A 19,596-nucleotide genomic window follows, 5' to 3' on the forward strand; every position below is an offset into this window, starting at 1 on the left:
TTGAAATGTTCAGCCAAAGCCGCACCTCCACCTTTTCTACTTTGTCCTGTTTCTTAGTTCTCCAACCATCATCTCTTTCCTGTTCAACCTCTGTCTTGTCTTTCAAATCCATTGCTTTTCTATTTTATAAACTTTGTTCTACAGAATACAACTTTTTGTCCAAAATGAAGGACTAAAGTACCTTCTTAGTGATAGGAAAAGGCACTGGTGAGAAAAAGGGTAGACTTGCACTGTTGCATTACTGCTCAGAGAGGTAAGAGCTGTTACTAGAAGCTCTGATAGAAATAGGGATATGGAAAATAAATGTAACAAATGAAAGTGTGAGAAGCTAGACTAGCTGAAACTTTCTTTTCTTTCTTTCTTTCTTTCTTTCTTTCTTTCTTTCTTTCTTTCTTTCTTTCTTTTCTTTCTTTCTTTCTTTCTTTCTTTCTTTCTTTCTTTCTTTCTTTCTTTCTTTCTTTCTTTCTTTCTTCTTTCTTTCATTTCTTTTTCTTTCTTTCATTTCTTTTTCTTTCTTTCTTTCTTTTCTTACTTTCTCTCTCTCTCTTTCTTTCTTTCATGTATGCGTATTTGTATGTATGTATCTATGTTTCTATCTATATAAATTTTGAACCAGTTCAGTTTCTTACATTCTTACTCATTACATTTATTTTCTGTACAGGCAGACATAGATAGATATAGAGACACTACTCTCTACAGTAGTGGGTTGACTATTTAAGCATCAAAATTTGTTCAGTAAATGAAAATTCACCAGTTGGCTTTATGATGTGTACATGACCAAAATTTTCTACAATATGTTGTTGTATTGGGATTTGGCCATACAAAGAAGTTTTTACATTTCAAAAACCACCTTATGGGGCACCTGGGTGGCTCAGTCGGTTAAGCATCTGACTCTTGATTTCTGCTCAGATCAGGATCTCAGGGTCCATGAGATTGAACCCACCATGTGTGGAGCCTGCTTAAGATTCTCCCTCTCCCTCTGCTCCTCCCCGCCCTTTCTACTCACCCTCTCTCTCTCTAATGCAAACAAACAAACCACCTTGATACATTTGTATTCATACCATTCATTTGAAGTTTTCACCAATGTTCTGAATTTGGGTATTCAACAGATGTCAATTTGGGAAAATTTGAGCACTTCGGTTAAATTAGTACCAAAGGTATTCTTCTGAATAAATTTTCTCAGTGTTCACTTGCCAGAAAGGATTTAGATATTTTCCTCTCAGTTCAGACTCAGATTAATCTAAGAAACATCATTGGCAAATCAATTTAATTAATTTGGACTCAGAAATTATTCTTTCTTTCCCATTATGCTTTTTGCTTATTTACAGCTATATCTCAGAGATATAGTGGATTTAGTTCCAGGCCACCACAATAAAGCAAATATTGGAATAAAGAGAGTCAAATTAATTTTTTTTGGTTTTCCAGTACATATAAAAGTTATGTGTATATTATACTGTAGCTTATTAAGTGTGCAATATTATTATGTCTAAAAAAACCAACATACATACCTTAATTTTAAAATAACTTCATTGTAAAGAAATGCTAACCATCATCTAAGCTTTCAATGCATTGTAATCTTTTTGCTTGCAGAGAATCTTGCTGCTATGGTATTGGGGGTTCACTGATCAGGGTGGAGGTTGCTGAAGGAGGGGTGGCTGTGGCAATTTCTTAAAATAAGATAACAGTGAAGCTTGTTGCATCAATTGACTTTTCCTTTCATGAACACTTTCTCTGTAAGATGCGGTACTGTTTGATAGCACTTTACCCAAGGTAGAATTGCTTCCAAAATTGAAGTCCTTTTAAACCCTACTGCTCTTTTATTGACTAAGTTAATATAATATTCTAAATTCTTTGTTGTCATTTCAACAATCTTTGTACATCTTCACCAGGAGTAGTCTCCTTCTCAAGAAACCACTTGCTTTGCTCATACATAAGAAACAACTCCTTGTCCATTTAATTTTATCATAAGATTGCAGCAATTCAGTCATATCTTCAAGTTCTACATTTTTTATCATTTCTTTTTCTTTTATTTTTATTTAAATTCCAGTTAGTTAATATAGAGTGTATTATTAGTTTCAGTAGTATGATTTTGTGATTTATCACTTACATACAACACCCAGTGCTCATCACAAGTGCCCTACTTAATACCCATCACCCATTTAACCCATCCCTCTGCCCACCTCCCCTCCAACAACCCTCAGTTTGTTCTCTATAGTTAAGAGTCTGTTTTAGATTTGTCTCCTTTTTCCCCCCATGTTCATCTGTTTTGTTTCTTAAATTCCACATATGAGTGAAATCATATGGTATTTGTCTCTCTGACTTATTTTGCTTAGCATAATACTCTCTAGCTCCATCCATGTCACTGGAAATGACAAGATTTCATCTTTTTGATGGATAATATTCCATTGTATATACACCACCTCTTCTATATCCATTCATCAATGAATGGAGACTTGGGCTCTTTCCATAGTTTGGCTCTTGTTGATAATGCCGCTATAAACATCAGGGTGCATATGCCCCTTCAAATCAATATTTTTGTATCCCTTGGGTAAATAAATACCTGGTAGTACAAATGCTGGATCATAGGGTAGTTCTATTTTTAGCTTTTTGTGGAACCTCCATACTGATTTCCAGAGTGGCTGCACCAGTTTACATTCCCACCAACAGTGTAAGAGGGTTGCTCTTCCTCCGCATCCTCATCAATATCTGTTGGTTCCCGTGTTGTTGATTTTAGCCATTCTGACATGTGTGAGGTGATATCTCATTGTAGTTTTGATTTGTTATTTCCCTGATGATGAGTGATGTTGAGCATCTTTTCATGTGTCTGTTAGCTATCTGTATGTCTTTTTTGGAAAAATGTCTACTCATGTCTTCTGCTCATTTCTTAACTGGATTATTTGTTTTGGGGTATTGAGTTTGATGAGTTCTTTATAGATTTTGGATATTAGTATCCCTTTATCGGATATGTCATTTGCAAACATCTCCCATTCCAAGGCTGTCTTTTGATTTTGTTGATTGTTTCCTTCATTCTGCAGAAGGTTTTTATCTTGATGAAGTCCTGATAGCTCATTTTTGTTTTTGTACCCCTTGCCTCCATAGACATATCTAGTAAGAAGTTGTTATGGCCAATGTCAAAGAAATTGCTGCCTGTGTTCTCTAGGATTTTGATGGTTTCCTGTCTCACATTTAGGTCTTTCAACCATTTTGAATTTATTTTTATGCATGGTGTAAGAAAGTGGTCCAGTTTCATTCTTCTGCATGTGGCGGTCCAGTTTTCCCAATACCATTTGTTGAAGAGACTACCTTTTTCCATTGGATATTCTTTCCTGCTTTATTGAAGATTACTTGACCATGTAATTTTGGGTCATTTTCAGGTTTTTTACTCTGTTCCATTGATCTATGTGTCTGTTTTGTGCCAGTACCATACTGTCTTGATCACTACAGCTTTGTAATATAGCTTGAGGTCCAGAACTATGATGCCTACAGCTTTGCATTGCTTTTTCGGGGTTGCTTTGGCTATTCTTTGTGTTTTGTGGTTCCATACAAATTTTAGGATTGTTTGTTCTAGTGTTGTGAAAAATGTTGGTAGTATTTTGAGAGGGATTGCATTAAATGTGTAGATTGCTTTGGGTAAAATAGACATTTTAACGATGTTTTTTTCTTCCAATCCATGAGCATGGAATGTTTTTCCATTTCTTTGTGTCATCTACAATTTCTTTCATATGGGTTCTATAGTTTTCAGAGTAGCGATCTTTTACCTCTTTGGTTCAGTTTATTCCTAGGACTCTTATGGTTTTTGGTGCAATTGTAAATGGGATTGATTCCTTGATTTCTCTTTCTCCTCTTTCATTATCGGTGTATAGAAATACAACAGATTTCTGTACATTGATTTTGTATCTTGTGACTTTACTGAATTTGTGTATCAGTTGTAGCAATTTTTTGGTGGATTCTTTATGGTTTTCTACATAGAATATCATGTTGTCTGCAAATAGTGAAAGTTTTACTTTTTTCCTGTCAATTTGGATGTCTTCTATTTCTTTTTGTTGTCTGATTGCTGAGCCTAAGACTTCCACTATTATGTTAAATAACATTGGTAAGAGTGGATATCCCTATTCTTGTTCCTGAGCCTAGAGGAAAAGCTCTGTTTTTCACCATTGAAGATGATATTAGCTGTGGGTGTTTTGTATATGGCCTTGATGATGTTGAGATATGTTACCTCTATCCCTACTTTGTGGAGGGTTTTTATCAAAAATGGATGCTGTACTTTGTTAAATGCTTTTTCTGCATCTATTGAGAGAATCATATAGTTCTTATTCTTTCTTTTACTAATGTGATGTATCATATTGATTGATTTACAAATATCGGACCACCCTTGCAGCCCAGGAATAAATCACACTTGATCGTAGTGAATGATTCTTTCAATGTACTGTTGGATCCTATTGGCTAGTATTTTGGTGAGAATTTTTGCATCCATGTTCATCAAGGATATTGGCCTGTAATTCTTTTTTAGCGAGGTCTTTGTCTGGTTTTGGAATTAAGGTAATGCTGGCCTTGTAAAATGAGTTTGGAAGTTTTCCTTCCATTTCTAATTTTTGGGAACAATTTGAGAAGACTAGGTATTAACTTTTCTTTAAATGCTTGGTAGAATTCCCCTGGGAAGCCATCTCACCCTGGAGTTCTGTTTGTTGGGAGATTTTTGATTACTGATTCAATTTCTTTGCTGGTTATCTATTCAGTCTGTTCACGTTTTCTATTTCTTCCTGTTTCAGTTTTGGTATTTTATATGTCTCTAGGAATTTATCCATTTCTTCCAGATTGCCCAATTCATTGGCATATAATTGCTCATAATACTCTATAATTATTTTTATTTCTGTGGTGTATGTTGTGATCTCTCCTCTTTCATTTGTGATTTTATTTATTGGGGTCCTTTCTCTTTTCTTTTTAATAAGTCTGGCTATGGGTTTATCAATTGTGTCAATTCTTTCAAAGAGACAGATCCTGGTTTCATTGATCTGTTCTACTGGGTTTTTTGTTTGTTTGTTTGTTTCTATATCATTTACTTCTGCTCTAATCTTTATTATTTCCCTACTTCTGGTTTTAGGCTTCATTTATTGTTCTTTTTCTAGTTCCTTTATGTGTAAGGTTAGGTTGGATATTTGAGATTTTTCTTGCTTCTTGAGATAGGACTTTATTGATATAAAATTCCCTCTTATGACTGCTTTTGCTGCATCCCAAAGGTTTTAGACCATCAGGTTTTCATTATCATTTGTTTCCATGCATTTTGTTTTTAATTTCTTCTTTAATTTCCACATTGTCCTTCTTTGGTAGAATGTTCCTTAACCTCCATGTATTTGCAGTCTTTTCAAATTTTTTCTTATGGTTGATTTGAAGTTTCATAGCATTGTGGTCAGAAAATATGCATGGTATGATCTCAATCTTTGTGTACTTGTTGAGGCCTGATTTGTTACCTGTATGTGATCTTCTCTAGAGAATGTACCATGTACACTTGAAAAGAATGTGTTCTCTGCTGTTTTAGGGTGAAATGTTCTGAATATATCTGTTAAGTCCACCTGGCCCAGTGTGTCATTCAAAGCCATTGTTTCCTTGTTGATTTTCTGCTTAGATGATATGTCCATTGAGGTAAGTTGGGTATTAAAGTTCCCTACTATCATTGCATTGTTATCAATGAGTTCCTTTATGTTTGTTATTAATTGTTTTATATATTTGGATGCTCCCAAGTTGGGGGCATAAATATTTACAATTGTTAGATCTTCTTGTTGGGTGGACCCCTTTATTATGATATAGTCCCCTTCTTCATCTCTCTCTCTTTTTTTAAAGATTTTATTTATTTATTCATGAGAGACAGAGAGAGAGAGAGACAGAGAGAGAGAGAGAGAGAGAGAGAGAGAAGCAGGCTCCCAAGGAGCAGGGAGCCTGATGTGGGACTCGATCCCAGGACCCTGGGATCATGACTTGAGCCAAAGGCAGACACTTAACCATCTGAGCCATCCAGGCGCCCTTCTTCATCTCTTGTTAAAGTTTTTTGGTTTAAAACCTAGTTTGTCTGATACAAGTATGGCTACTCTGGCTTTCATTAGTGTGATAAATGGTTCTTCATCCCGTCATTTCAATCTGCAGGTGTCTTTAGGTCTAAAATGAGTCTCTTGGGGCATCTGGGTGGCTCAGATCATTAAGCGTCTGCTTTCGGCTCAGGTCATGATCCCAGAGTCCTGGGATCGAGTCCCGCATTGGGCTCCCTGCTCCTTGGGAGCCTGCTTCTCCCTCTGCCTCTCTCTCTCTCTCTCTGTCTCTCATGAATAAATAAATAAAAATCTTTAAAATAAAATAAATAAAATAAAACAAAATGAGTCTCTTATAGGCAGCATATAGATGGGTCTTGTTGTTGTTGTTGTTTTATCCATTCTGACACACTATGTATTTGATTGGTACGTTTAGTCCACTTACATTCAGAGTGATTATTGATAGATATGACTCTAGTGCCATTGTATTACCTGTTAAGTTGTGGTTTCTGGAGATTTTCTCTGTTCCTTTCTAGTCTTTGTTGCTTTTGGTCTTTCTTTCCCACTCAGAGAATCCCTTTAATATTTCTTTCAGGGCTGGTTTAATGATCACAAACTCCTTTAGTTTCTATTTGTCTGGGAAACTCTTTATCTCTCCTTCTATTCTGAATGACAGCCTTGCTGGATATTTTTCCCATTCAGCACATTGAATATATTATGCCACTTTCTTCTGACCTTCCAAGTTTCTGTGGAGAGATCTGCTGCTAACCTTTGTCTTCCCTTGTAAGTTAGGGACTTCTTTTGTCTTGCTGCTTTTAGGATTGTTTATCTCTGTATTCTGCAAATTTAACTACAATGTGTCTTAATGTTGGCCTGCTTTTGTTGATTTTGATGGGAGTTCTCTGTGCCTCCTGCATTTGGATGTCTGTTTCCTCTCCCAGATTAGGTAAGTTTTCATTTATAATTTTCTCAAATAAACCTTCTGCTCCTTTTCTCTCTCTTCTTCTGGGACTCCTATGATACAAATGTTATTATGCTTTATGGAGTCACTGAGTTCCCTAAGTCTGTATTTGTGATCTAATATTTTTCTTTCCCTCTTCTTTTCAGCTTCATTATTTTCCATAATTTTATCTTCTATATCACTTATTCATTCCTCTACTTCTTCCATACTTGTAGTCATTACATCCAGTGGGTTTCACATCTCAGTTGTAGCACTTTTTTTCCATCTGACTAGTTCTTAGGTCTTTTATCTCTGCAGTAAGGGACTCCCTGGTGTCTTCTGTGCTTTTCTCAAGCCCAGCTAGTCTCCTTATGATTGTTGCTTTAAATTCTGGATCAAGCATATTACTTGTATCTGTTTCAATTAGATCCCGTGAACTTTTCTTGTTCTTTCTTTTGGGATGAATTCTTTTATCTTGGTATTTTGTCTAGGTCTTTGTCTTCTTCTCTGTGTTAGGAAAGCCCATTATGTTTCCTGCTCCTGAGAGTAATGGCTTTATAAAGAAGAGGTCATATACTGTCCACGGCCTGACACTTCAGGAAGTGTCTCTGGTATATGCTGTGTGCACTCTGCTGCTGTGTTTTGGCTGCTCTTTTCCTCAGATCAGTCCTCTGTAGAGTTTCTCCTTGCCTGCAGTGGGGAGTGTTTGGACCTTGGCCAGAGTGTGGCATGTTTTAACTAGGTGTGCTCCGGCCTGCTTGATAAAAGAGACCTTTTGTGGGGTGCATGGGTGGTTCAGTCAGTTAAGCATCTAACTCTTGACTTTTGCTCAGATCATCATCTCAGGATCATGAGATTGAACTCTGTGTCCAGCTCTGTGCTTAACATGGAGTCTGCTTGTCCCTCTCCCCCTGCTCCTCCTCATATTCTCTCTCTCTCTCAAATAAATAAATAAAATCTTTTTTTTAAAAAATGAGTTTTTTAATTCAAAAATAAAATAAAATAATAAATCTGATGCTGTTTCCACTAGAGCTGAAGCTTTGCAGCACTCTATGGTCAGTAGATGTGGTGCATTTTACGGGGGGGATGTTTGTGCTGGTCTTCTAGGGGAGGGGCCTGCTGCACTGATTCTCAGGCACACTTGCCTGAGAAAGGCAGCACCTGCAGAATGCAGTGGGGTGGGGCTTAGGGTAAGGGATTTAGGCCACCATTCTTGGTACTGTGCTACTTACTGAAGTTAGTTTATGCTGAGGGATGGAGGAGAGAAATGGCACCCACTGGCTCCTTTGTCCCCAGAGAGGCAATGCCACCTTTCCCAGATGCACTTTAAGAAGGGGGAACTGTCTCTCCCAGTGCATCCCAGGGAATCCTCAGATTGTGCCATCTGCTCACTGGTCCTTTGCCCTCCTTTTCCACAGGAGTACTGCAGCACCTGCAGGGATCCACACCAGCCATGCTGTAGACCTCTAAACTCCAGTCTTGGAGCCTTGCTGGTTGTAAAAACTCACAAAAATCAGCCCCAGTGGTTTTCCCAGTCAGTGGCTTTTGGGAAGTGTTTTCCTTGTTCAATCCCCTATGCACTGCACTCTCTCATCTCTCCATGACCAGGGCTCCATCCCTATCGCAGCACCCGTGATCTGCCTCTCCCCCAAATCACTTCTCCATACCTCCTAACTTCCATAATGTGGCCTCTTCTCTCCCTCTAGTTGTGCAGTTTGTTCTGTCAGTCCTTGGATTGATTTCTTGGGTGTTCAGAATGATTTGATATTTATCTAGCTGAGTTTGAGGGACCAGGCAACCATAGGGTCCTCCTACTACTCTGCCATCTTAGCTCCTCTTCAAGCTCCACTTCTAATTCTAGTTCTCCTGCTATTTCCACCACATCTGCAGTTACTTGTTCCAGTCTTAAAACCCTCAAAACCACCATGAGGGTTGGAATTAAAGTTTCTAAATTCCTGTTTGTGTTAATATTATGACTTCTTCCCATGAATCACAAAATCTTAATGGCATATAATAGTGAATCCTTTCCAGAGGTTTTCAATTTGCTTTGTATGGATCCATCAGAGAAATCACTATCAATGGCAGCTATGCCCTTATGAACTGTATTTCTTCAATAAGAAGACTTGAAATTTGAAATTACTCCTTGATCCCTGGGCTGCAGAATGGATGTGTTAGCAGTCATGAAAACAACATGAATCTTGTTGTACACCTTCATCAGAACTCTTGGGTGAACAGGTGCATTGTCAATGAGCAGTAATATTTTGAAATGATTTTTTTTTTTTGGTCTAAGCAATAGGTCTGAAAGGGGCTTAAAATAGTCAGTAAATCATATTGTAAACAGATGCGTTGTTATCCAGACTTTGTTGTTCCATTTATAGAGCACAGACAGAGTAGATTTAGCATAATTCTTAAGGGCCCAAGGATTTTCATAATGGCAAATGAGCATCAGTGGTAAATAAGCATATATGAACATAAATTGTCAATGAGCATAAAGTTGCCAGCTGCACTAGCCACTAATAAGAATCAACCTGCTCTTTGAAGCTTTGAAGCCAGGACTTGACTTCTCCTGTCTAGCTATGAAAGCCTTAACTGACATCTTCTATCTACTAGAAGTCTGTTTTGTCTGCATTGAAATCTGTTGTTTAGTGTAGCCACCTTCATTAATTACCTTAGCTAGATCTTCTGAATAACTTGATGCAGCTTCTACATCAGTACTTGCTGCTTCACCTTGTACTTTTATGTTATGGAGAGTCTTCTTTCCTTAAACTTCATGAACTAACCTCTGCTAGCTTCCAACTTGTCTTCTGCAACCTCCTCACCTCTCACAGCCTTCACAGATTGAAGAGAGTTAGGGCTTTGCTCTGGATTTGGCTTTGATTTAAGGGAATGTTGTGGCTGATTTGATCTTCTATTCAGACCACTGAAATTTTCTCCATATCATCAATAAGCCTCTTTTACTTTCTTATCCTTCCTCTGTTCACTGGAATAGCACTTTTAATTTCCTTCAAGAACATTTCCTTTGCCTTCACTAACTTATTTGGCTGTTTGGTGCAAGAGGTCTTGTCTTAGCTTTGACATGCCTTCTTCACTAAACTTAATCATTTTTGGTTTTTGATTTAAAGTGAGGGACATGTAACTCTTTCACTTGAACACGTAGGGTTATTAATTGGTCTAATTTTAATATTGTTGTGACTCAGGGAATAGAGAGGCCCAAGGAGAGGGAGAGAGATGGGGGAATGGATGGTCTGGGGAGTAGTCAGAACACACTCAACATTTATTAAGTTTGCTATCTATGTGGGTTCAGTTGGTGGCACCCAAAACAATAATAGTAACATCAAAGATCACTCAACACTGATCACCATAACAAATATAATAATAATGAAAAAGTTTGAAATATTGTGAGAATTACCAAAATGTGACAGAGAAAGGAACTGAGTGAATGCTCTTGGAAAAATTGCACAAATAGACTTGCTTTATGTAGGGTTGCCACATACCTTTGATTTGTAAAATATGCATTATCTGTGAAGCACATTAAAGCAGAGCTCAATAAAGCAAGGTGTGTCTGTATAATTTGAATAATAAATGTCTATGATGTAATAAATTTAGAATAACAATTAATTTAAGAATACTAGAAGGAGAATATCCAGGATACTGAAACAATAAGATCTGGTGCTTAAAGTTGCATTGTTTCAGTGTTTCCTAAAGCATGAATAGAATGTGTATATGCATGGCCTTTAACGGTGTAACAGAATGAAACATCACTTTCAAAACAGATTTGATAAAAATGAAGTAATTTCAAAGTACAGAATGACTAAAAACTCCCTGCTAATACCTTGTGATTCCACACTCAAGCACCATAGTACAGCCTGTAAGACCATGAGCATCAGGCCATGCTGAGCAATGTATAAGATTTGCTGGAAACACAGCTCTTTCAGAGATGTCTGAAGATGTAAGCACAAAATCCTTGCTCCACTAGAGAGCACTAATGACCAAACTTATTGCTGAAACTTTGGCAGAGATAATTTCACTTTTTTTAACTCTCCTCAATACAACTTAACCGTTTGAACTAATTTCCATGAAGGAGAAAAGTTCGAAGATATGTATGATGAAAATAACATCTTTAATAGAGAAGAGCTTTAGTATTCTGTGTCACATTATAGTATCTGACAAAAAGAATATAGAAATAGATCACAAAATCATTAATATTACCCCTCCCTCTTTTTTAATTTCTAAACTCCAACAGAGCACCATAGGACTTAAAAATTGCAAACAATGTCAACAGCAGATAAGGAAAGTGATAAATATGCCTGTGTGGAATGTGGCATCATTATACTGCCGAAAATGCTGATGTGATATTGGCCAATTATGTTATGCTCTCTCCTTTACCAAATAGCAAATATGTATTTTCTGTGGTTCATAGTATATCTTAAAGCCCTCCCTTAGTTTTTAGATACCAAAATAATCCAAGAACAATACCCAGATTATTATGTCATTATAGAACTACAAAACCCCTGGGTACAAGTGATGCTGGTGGGTATTAAAGACATCACATTTCATCAACACAAAACTAAAATAAAATAGTGAAAAAAATTGAAAAAAGTAGCAAAAAATAGCAAAAAAAATTGTTAACTAAAATAATTTTTACCTTTATTTGCATTTATTTCATGTTGAATTTATTCACAGGATGTAAGCTTTTGTTTCTTCAGTTTCTTCAGGGATATCTTCTTCTGTGCAATCTGTTCCTGTGACTTGGAAACCATTTGTTCTTTTTCATAAGATTACCTCAATGTGTCAGGGCAAGATCATATATGGGTTAATCTGCCCATGATGTCTGAGTGGGCGGCACATCATGGGAGTTTTAGTTCACTTACAAGTGCTCAGTGATCAGAGAATCTACATCTAAACCATCAAGTTCAGTATTCCTCTGCATGTGTAAATTCACTCTCCTGGGGCCTCTGACCCTGTGCCCACCTGACTGGTTGCATGGGCATACATACCAACTCCACCATTATAATGATGGGTTAGCTTCTGTAAAATGATACTTTTCAGATACTTGGCAGCTTTTCAGATGCATACCCTCAATGGCCTGGGCAATTTCACAGATGCTCTTAAAGTGAACACAAAGACTTGAAACTCTTGATTTGCATGATTTTGTGCAGTTTTCTGGGTTAAGTGAATAGCAAAGTGTTTTTAGGAATCACCTTAGGCCACTTGTGGGAAGAGCAAAATGAAATATTTTTGAAGAATATATTTTTTATTTCATCATGGGAAACTTTGAGAAATAGTGTTCTGTTGAGAAGTCTTGTATAGAAATTTGTTTGGTTGCCAAACAGAGTCAAAATCCACAGATAATAATGTGGAACTAAAACTTTCTATAGATAAATGAGTATTGGATATAGAATTTCTCAGGCTTGGTTGTATTTCTACTCAGGATCTTGGTTGTGTTCTCCTTCCCTCTCCTCCATGTCTCACACATATTTCATAGTTGGCTCCACACTTCCTCCTCAAATCTGTTCTCTCTTCTATATTTCCATTTTCATTGAGATACATCAATCCATTCAATCTATTCAATCCATTCAGCTAGAAAAATGTGTCATCACTCTGTCTCCAACCAACTAGCCAAGTCCTAGTGATTTTGCTTCTTAAAACCTCCGTCAATCTTTTCGTCTCACTTCTAGCCTCCCTATGATACCTTTAGTTAGGTCCTCACTTCTCTCATTTGGATTTAGATATTATTACTCAGTTTATCTGTCTGCTTCCAGTCTCTTCCTTTCCAAATTTACCCTCCCTATTAGCATAAGTGTTTCCCCTCACAACTAAGTGTCAGTCATTCTCTACTTAAATAGTCAAAATCTTGTATGGCTCCTTGCTGCCTGTGACAGTGCTCTTTATAATTTTTAATATTACAATATGTTGTAATAACTGCTAGAGTTGACATATGCAAGATATGTCAGTGTTGCAAAAGTGGGTGAAATCAACATTAATCTGTTATGATGCAAAACCTCCTGTGTGCCCTACTGCTTGTAGGAGAGATCACACCCCTGGGACAGAGGATGTTTTACAAAGGAGTGGGTGCTTAATTAAGCTGAGACTAGCACACAGGCTTTAGAGTCAAACAGTCAAAAATTCAAATTTCTGACTTACTATATACAAGACGTATATTTGAGCAATTACACCTTTCTAAGTCCAGCTTTTCACCTATAAAATGGAGATTATTATGCCAATATTACAGAGTTTCTGTGATGATTCATTAAGGCAATTGATTTAATGCCCTGAACACAGTGCTTAGCTCATAGTAGGTATTCATAACTGTTTTGCTTATCTCTGTAAAGACAAGCAGGAATACAAGAGAATGCCTTACCATGAAAAGTTATTTCAAGCAGGAAAAACACACAAAATGGTTTATCCAAGTAAAAAAAACTATGACCCATTTGAGAAATTTCAAGTGACTAAGGAACTTAAAAGGGGGAAAAAGAAGAATATAGGAGTTGAAAAGAAAGCAATGGCCTGTTTATGGAGGGCTTTATGTTCTATTTTACCCTTTGTCTCTTTCTCTCTATTGATATCTTCAAGCCTTTTCAGCTTTCTTGTCATTTTCATTCCCTTCATAACTAAGCCTAGGAACTTAGGAGACCATATTCACCATTTCTACTTCCTCAAGTCACTTCAATCTAGCATCTGGCTTCACCACCCACTGACATCATCATCATCAACACCACTAACAACTTAATGGCCACATCAAGTGGACACTTGTCAGCCCACAGCCTTCCTGAACTCTTTGAAGGATTTTGCTTTATTACTCACCTTCTGGAAGGTCACTTCCTTCTTGGTTTCACTTACTTCTTTCAGTTTTATTTTTATCTCCCTGGACCTTCCTTTTCAATCTCTTTCAAGAGATGTTAATCCTCTGTTATCTCTTGAATATGAGATTCTGTCCTTGGATCTCTCCTTTCTTCATTCTGGTTCTCTCTTGTAAAACTTATCCTCAAAGCGATTTCAGGTATCCACTAAGTACTTAAGATTCTCAAATCTAATATATATCTATAGCCCACACTTCTCTACTTGTAATTTCTGTCTCCCCAGTAGACTACTTTCTGTAACGGCCCAGATCATATCATTCTTGTTCACTCCTCTGAATTCCTGTCTAACTGTGATAGACTGCCTTTCTGTTCTCAATTATTTGCATCTTGATATATTCACACCCTTTACCATATGACTTTATAGTGCCTTCTTTAAAGACAGTACACGTTTGGGGCCCCTTGGTGACCCAGTCAGTGAGCATCAGACTCTTGGTTTCAATTCAAGTCATGATCTCAGGGTCATGAGATCAAACCCTGCATTGGGCTCCGACCTCAGCAAAAAGTCTGCTAAAGTTTCTCTCTCTCTCTCCTTCTCTCTAAAGTGAATAAATAAATCTTAAAAAAAAAAAAAAGACACCACACTTTCCCTAATACATTTATATTAGACTTAGAGAAGTGACTTGTGTTGACCAATATGGGCAGAAGTAACAGTATATTTGTTCAAACCTAGTCATAAGAGGTGTCATGTATTCCCACTCTCCCCTCTGTAAGCTTTCAGATTCTGTCATTAAGTGTTTCTACTGAGAAACCAATGTCCTTCCACACTCAGACCCAGAATGAATCTGGTGAAGCAGCGCCATCCCAGCCACCCTACAGATGTGCAGAGTGAGGCAGAACAGCTCCAGCCAAACAACAGTCTTGTGAATGATATAACAAATAAGTATTTTTTTAAGCTGTTGAATTTCAGGGTGATTTGTTATGCAGTATCTTTGTAACTACAGCTAAGAAAGAGGCTAGCTACAGTTCAATCCTTGTGATGGGAAGATAGAGAACATAGGAATAAATGCAGATAGGTTTATAGATTTGATGCTGTAGTGTTGAGGGAGTTTTTGCCTGATTACTTCTATTTCCTCAATGGAGAGTGAAGAGACATAATTAATTGAGAAGTGGACTGGGTACAGGAGGAAGGGTGAGAAGAAATTGAAATTATAGAAGTCTTGAAAGATGGGGATGCATGGTATGGGAAAACAGTTGGCTTTTCAGGCAGCCTAGTACATTTATTCATAAGTTTATCAACCATATGAATTTTGACTTTTGTGACTCATTTTTATGTTAGCTACTTACTTTTTAAAATGTGAATTTTATAATTTTCTTTTGTATTTGTGTAAGGTTTTTTCATATGTGAAGATACTATGCTTTAGCATGTTCCTTATAAATATTTTTCCTTTGGGGAGCTTGCCTTATACTTTTGTTCATAATCTTTGGCATAGAAAATATTTTATCTTATTTATATAACATAGAGGATGTTTGATTTAAATGGTTAAATCTATCCATCTCTCCCTGTGTTTTATTTTCTATGCTTCCATTGGAACTTCTGTAGAAAGTTCAGGAAAGTAAAGATTTTTTTAGCACTAGAGAATTTTAGAATTAGAAGCCATCATTTTCACATGATGAATTTCATTGAAAAAGATGAGGTTTAGAAAGGTGAGGAGAGTAACTCAGCAAGTGGTACAGCCTAGGGGAGAGAGCAGTTCTGCCTGACTCCCGGGCAGCATATGATATTAACTGATGGTCCCAGTCCCATCTCTTTTGATAATATCTAATATTCCAAAACTAGGAAGGCTCAAATTTCACACACGCTTTGTATGGCATATAGATTGTGAGAATAGAAAGATACCTTTGCTCGATGGATGATCTAGAGAATTAGATTTTGGGGACCAGTGCCTTTCTCCTGGTGCTATTGGACTACAATTCCTATCCATGATCCCTGCCCCTTATTATTACTTTCTGTGTCTCTGCAAAAGTGTTTCATGGATTCTTTTTAAATTGAACCTCAAACTGGACCAAAGATATTAGGCATTTATTTAAACATGGGGTAGAATTCAAATATCATTAAAAGTTTAAAACATAACAGTAAGAGTGGGATTATCTGCTGTGAACCTGATTATAATATTGTTGGCTATATTAATGAAATTCTATGCAGGTTGTACTTTTGCAAAGAAACTCACCTATATAACAGTATTTCCTTTCAGTTATTAGTGCAAAGAGGGGGGAAAGGGAAATAATTTTTGAGAGTTTTAGCATGTAGAAACTAATACAGAGAGATTAGAATATGGTCCTAGGAGCAAGGAGACACTTTTGTCTATTTATGTGGACTTGAAAGTAAGAGTTGCCCCTCAAAATCTTTCTTGATGAGAATTAGTCAGATATTAAGTAAACTTTCTAATTCACTAGTCACTTTGCAATAAGATCTTTAAGAAAACTGTTGAATCAGATGTTATAAAGAAAAACTTTTGTACTCTTACTCAAATATGTACCTCAAAAACAGGGGATCGTCCTGATTGTCCTCAGTTGTTACATTTCAAAAATTTACCCAGTGCTAGTCAGAAAAATTACAGCTGTTTATCCAGGCAGGTATAACTTTCTGCACATGATATAAATCTCTAAACCTCTATCCCACTAACAAGAGCACAGTAGCACTTTTACAAATGGCTCAAAACATTTTCAGCTGGCAGAGGTTCTTACCAGGTAGGAAATCTTCACTAGTCCTAATATTTACACTGCTATGATGATTATGCTTTTTTAGCTGTCAGTATCTGTATCCTGACAATAACATTCCTATGGATTATCACTTCCATTTTTATTAAAACTCTCCTTGTCAGAGAATTTTCCCTTTAATAAACATAATCTGTCTTGACCTTTGCTAATTAGCATAATGACTTGTGTGTAGCTACCTGTATGTTTGTATGCACATGTGGATCCATGTGTACTTAAAAACCTTTGGTCTAGGTGAGCTCTGTTCTCTGAATCTGAGCAGCTGTTTTTCTTAGTTGTGTATACTTTTGTAAAAACAAGCGTCTTCAGCTGATAAGAAATATATCCCAGAAAGGAGCAAGACCCCATCTGCTAAGCTTTTTATTTTTTTCTGATTTTTCCTAGCAAGAGTCTATTTTTACTTTCTATCCCTGATACTGAATAGAGCAGCTTGAATTCTATACAATGTATTTATGTAGCCAAAAGTAGAGGTGATAGGTGCAGGGGTAACTATGTGTTTTACTAGGTAACATGTAAAACAGTGAGGTTATGATTAGCCTAGCAGCATATCTGTATCTATGCAGGGTTTCTTAGTTGGGGTATGAATGACATTTTGCAAAAACTGATTCATTATTGGGCTTAATTTGTAGGAATATCCACAGGTATAATACCATCCTCGATCACTGCCAACAATATGCAAGTAATAACCCCCAGTCATTGTGAGAATCCAAAATGCCCCCACATATTTTTACATGTTTCAAAGGGGGACAGGTAACACCCCAGGTTGTTAAATAGAAGATTTCATAAAGATGTTATAGATATATTTAATAAAATTTTCCTAAGCAAATTCTTATTTTATTATTAGATCTTCTAATAACTCATCCTAAAATGTTATTTTGTTATAATACCTAAAGCATAGGACAGCAACAGCTTTTGCTCGAATGTTTCAAAAAGTGCTATATCAAAATGGGGCTTGAGCCTTTTCTCAGTGTTGGTTCCACCATGGATTTGCTCTTTGCTGCCACAAACTTTGGGTAAAAATGTAGAAAGATTATCTTTGAAAGAGAATTTTTTGCTCCTCTTTTGTTTTCACTTGAAGATTTTCTGCTTCTAACACTATCCACTACTCTCCAACTCATGGTTTAAGCACCTAATCTCCAACAGGTGAGAGAGTCTGGGTTCAGTTGAATCACCTTTCACCTGAAGAAGAGATGAAAGATCATGAGCAATGTTCCTAAATACCTGGATTAGTAGACTTGCTAGACAGGATGGAAGAAATAATCCAAGAAGAAAGCTAGAAGGTCAGAGGGAATAAAAATCAAGAATAAAATTTTGCCAATTAAGGAATATGTTATAAAATAGGAGGTAAAAGAAAATTTGAACTACTTGTGCTATATAAACAGAAGGATCATCCGGGAAGAAAAGCAGCACCATGTTCTTTGTGCAGCACTAAGGAGGGCTCATGGGCATCCCCAGCTGAGGAAACAAGCTCCTAATGCAGGAACAGAAAGGCGAACTGACACTGGTTGACTCCATGCTGAGGCTTCTGCATTAGCTCTCATTCAGATAGGACCTGGTTCCTTGAATCTATAATGGTTTATGTTTTGTTTTGTTGCTGTTTTGAAACTGAAAGTGTGGCTCAATTTATAAAGTCCATAAACTTGTTCTATCCATTTCTGCTTTTTCATGTGGCCAATGAACTACACTCTGATTACCTGGGAAATACAGAGAACCTGGAATTTTAAAAGGAGGTAACTTCATCTAATTAGATATCACAAAGTCCACATGAAATGTATTCTTTAGTTTCATTAGGCAAAACAAAGGTGGATTTCTTTCAAAGATAACTTGTACAAAAAATGTGAGTATAGCATTTATGTACACATGTCTGCATGGAAACCCAAGAATATGAGGAAAATTATTATAATGATTTATAGACTATCTTCTCCATGCAAACACTTTGCCAGAGGTGGACCTCTGGAATCTTCAGTTCTGTAAAGATTACAGATCACTAGAACACAATAGGGCAGGTACCTTTTACAAATGAGGAGAGCTGAGAGAGTTTGAATACTTAGATATCAGATGGAGTATTTTGTATAGCCAGTATTCCAACCTAGTCTGCGGATTTATAGGTCTTAATATTTTCTTCAGTTCATGTAGATTAGATTAAGACAAGAGTAAGGTTGGCATTATTACTTTTGTGGGAGTATAGATGGTATTGTTTTCATATATTTCATAAAGTTAGAAAAAGACTGGTTGAGAAATTTTGAAGACTTTAATTCTATAGATATAAGCCATGAATTCCTTAAATTATTGACCTGTGTTGATAATATTAGAACTCTCAGAAAACAAGTAGACCACTGTGGGCTTCATTAAAGAAATAAAGGAGAAATGATTAGTGAAGGAAAGTAATAGGAACTTTGCAAGTAATCATGTAATTTTGAGTTTAAATTGGTCTGTGACAGGGACATTTATTTCAGTACTTTACGTATGGTTAAAAATAAAATTTGGAAACTACTAGAATGTTCCCTTGTGTGGAGACTTGAATAAATTGTGATACATGAAAACCCTGGAAAATTACATAGTCATTCAAAAGAGAGCATTTGATGTATGTCAATTGTCTGGGACAGAATCCATGATTAGAGTGAGGGAGAAAAGCAAGATGCAGAGATGAATACATAATAGGATCTGTTACTCAGGTTGGATTCTCCAGGAAACAAAATCTCAGATAGAGTTTAGACTTTAGGGTACTTATTAGGAAGTGGTTTAGAATCAACACCTGTGGAAGAGAAGGGGAAAAGAAGACTGGGCAGAAGATGAAACTGAACTGAAAGATAGGCCTGATGAGAATCTCAGCTGATCCAGCAGGGAGGTCTGGAACTAAAATGGGCCATCAGAATGTCCCTGCATTGGGCCAGAATGGCCCATAAGTCATACTCAGTCACTTGGTGGGCTCAGAAAATGGTGTGATTTTGGTTGAGGCAGCTCTCTGCCCCTGGGGCAATCCCTGGAGGAACTGAGTGCTGAGGGCATCCAATGGCAGCATTCCCAGCGTCTAGCTCTTGGTTGAAGGGGGATCTCAGGG

The sequence above is a fragment of the Eumetopias jubatus genome, unplaced genomic scaffold (assembly GCF_037043125.1).
Source record: "Eumetopias jubatus isolate StellerSeaLion01/CBP00866 unplaced genomic scaffold, mEumJub1_p1.0 scaffold_2, whole genome shotgun sequence".
Lineage (NCBI taxonomy): Eukaryota > Metazoa > Chordata > Mammalia > Carnivora > Otariidae > Eumetopias > Eumetopias jubatus.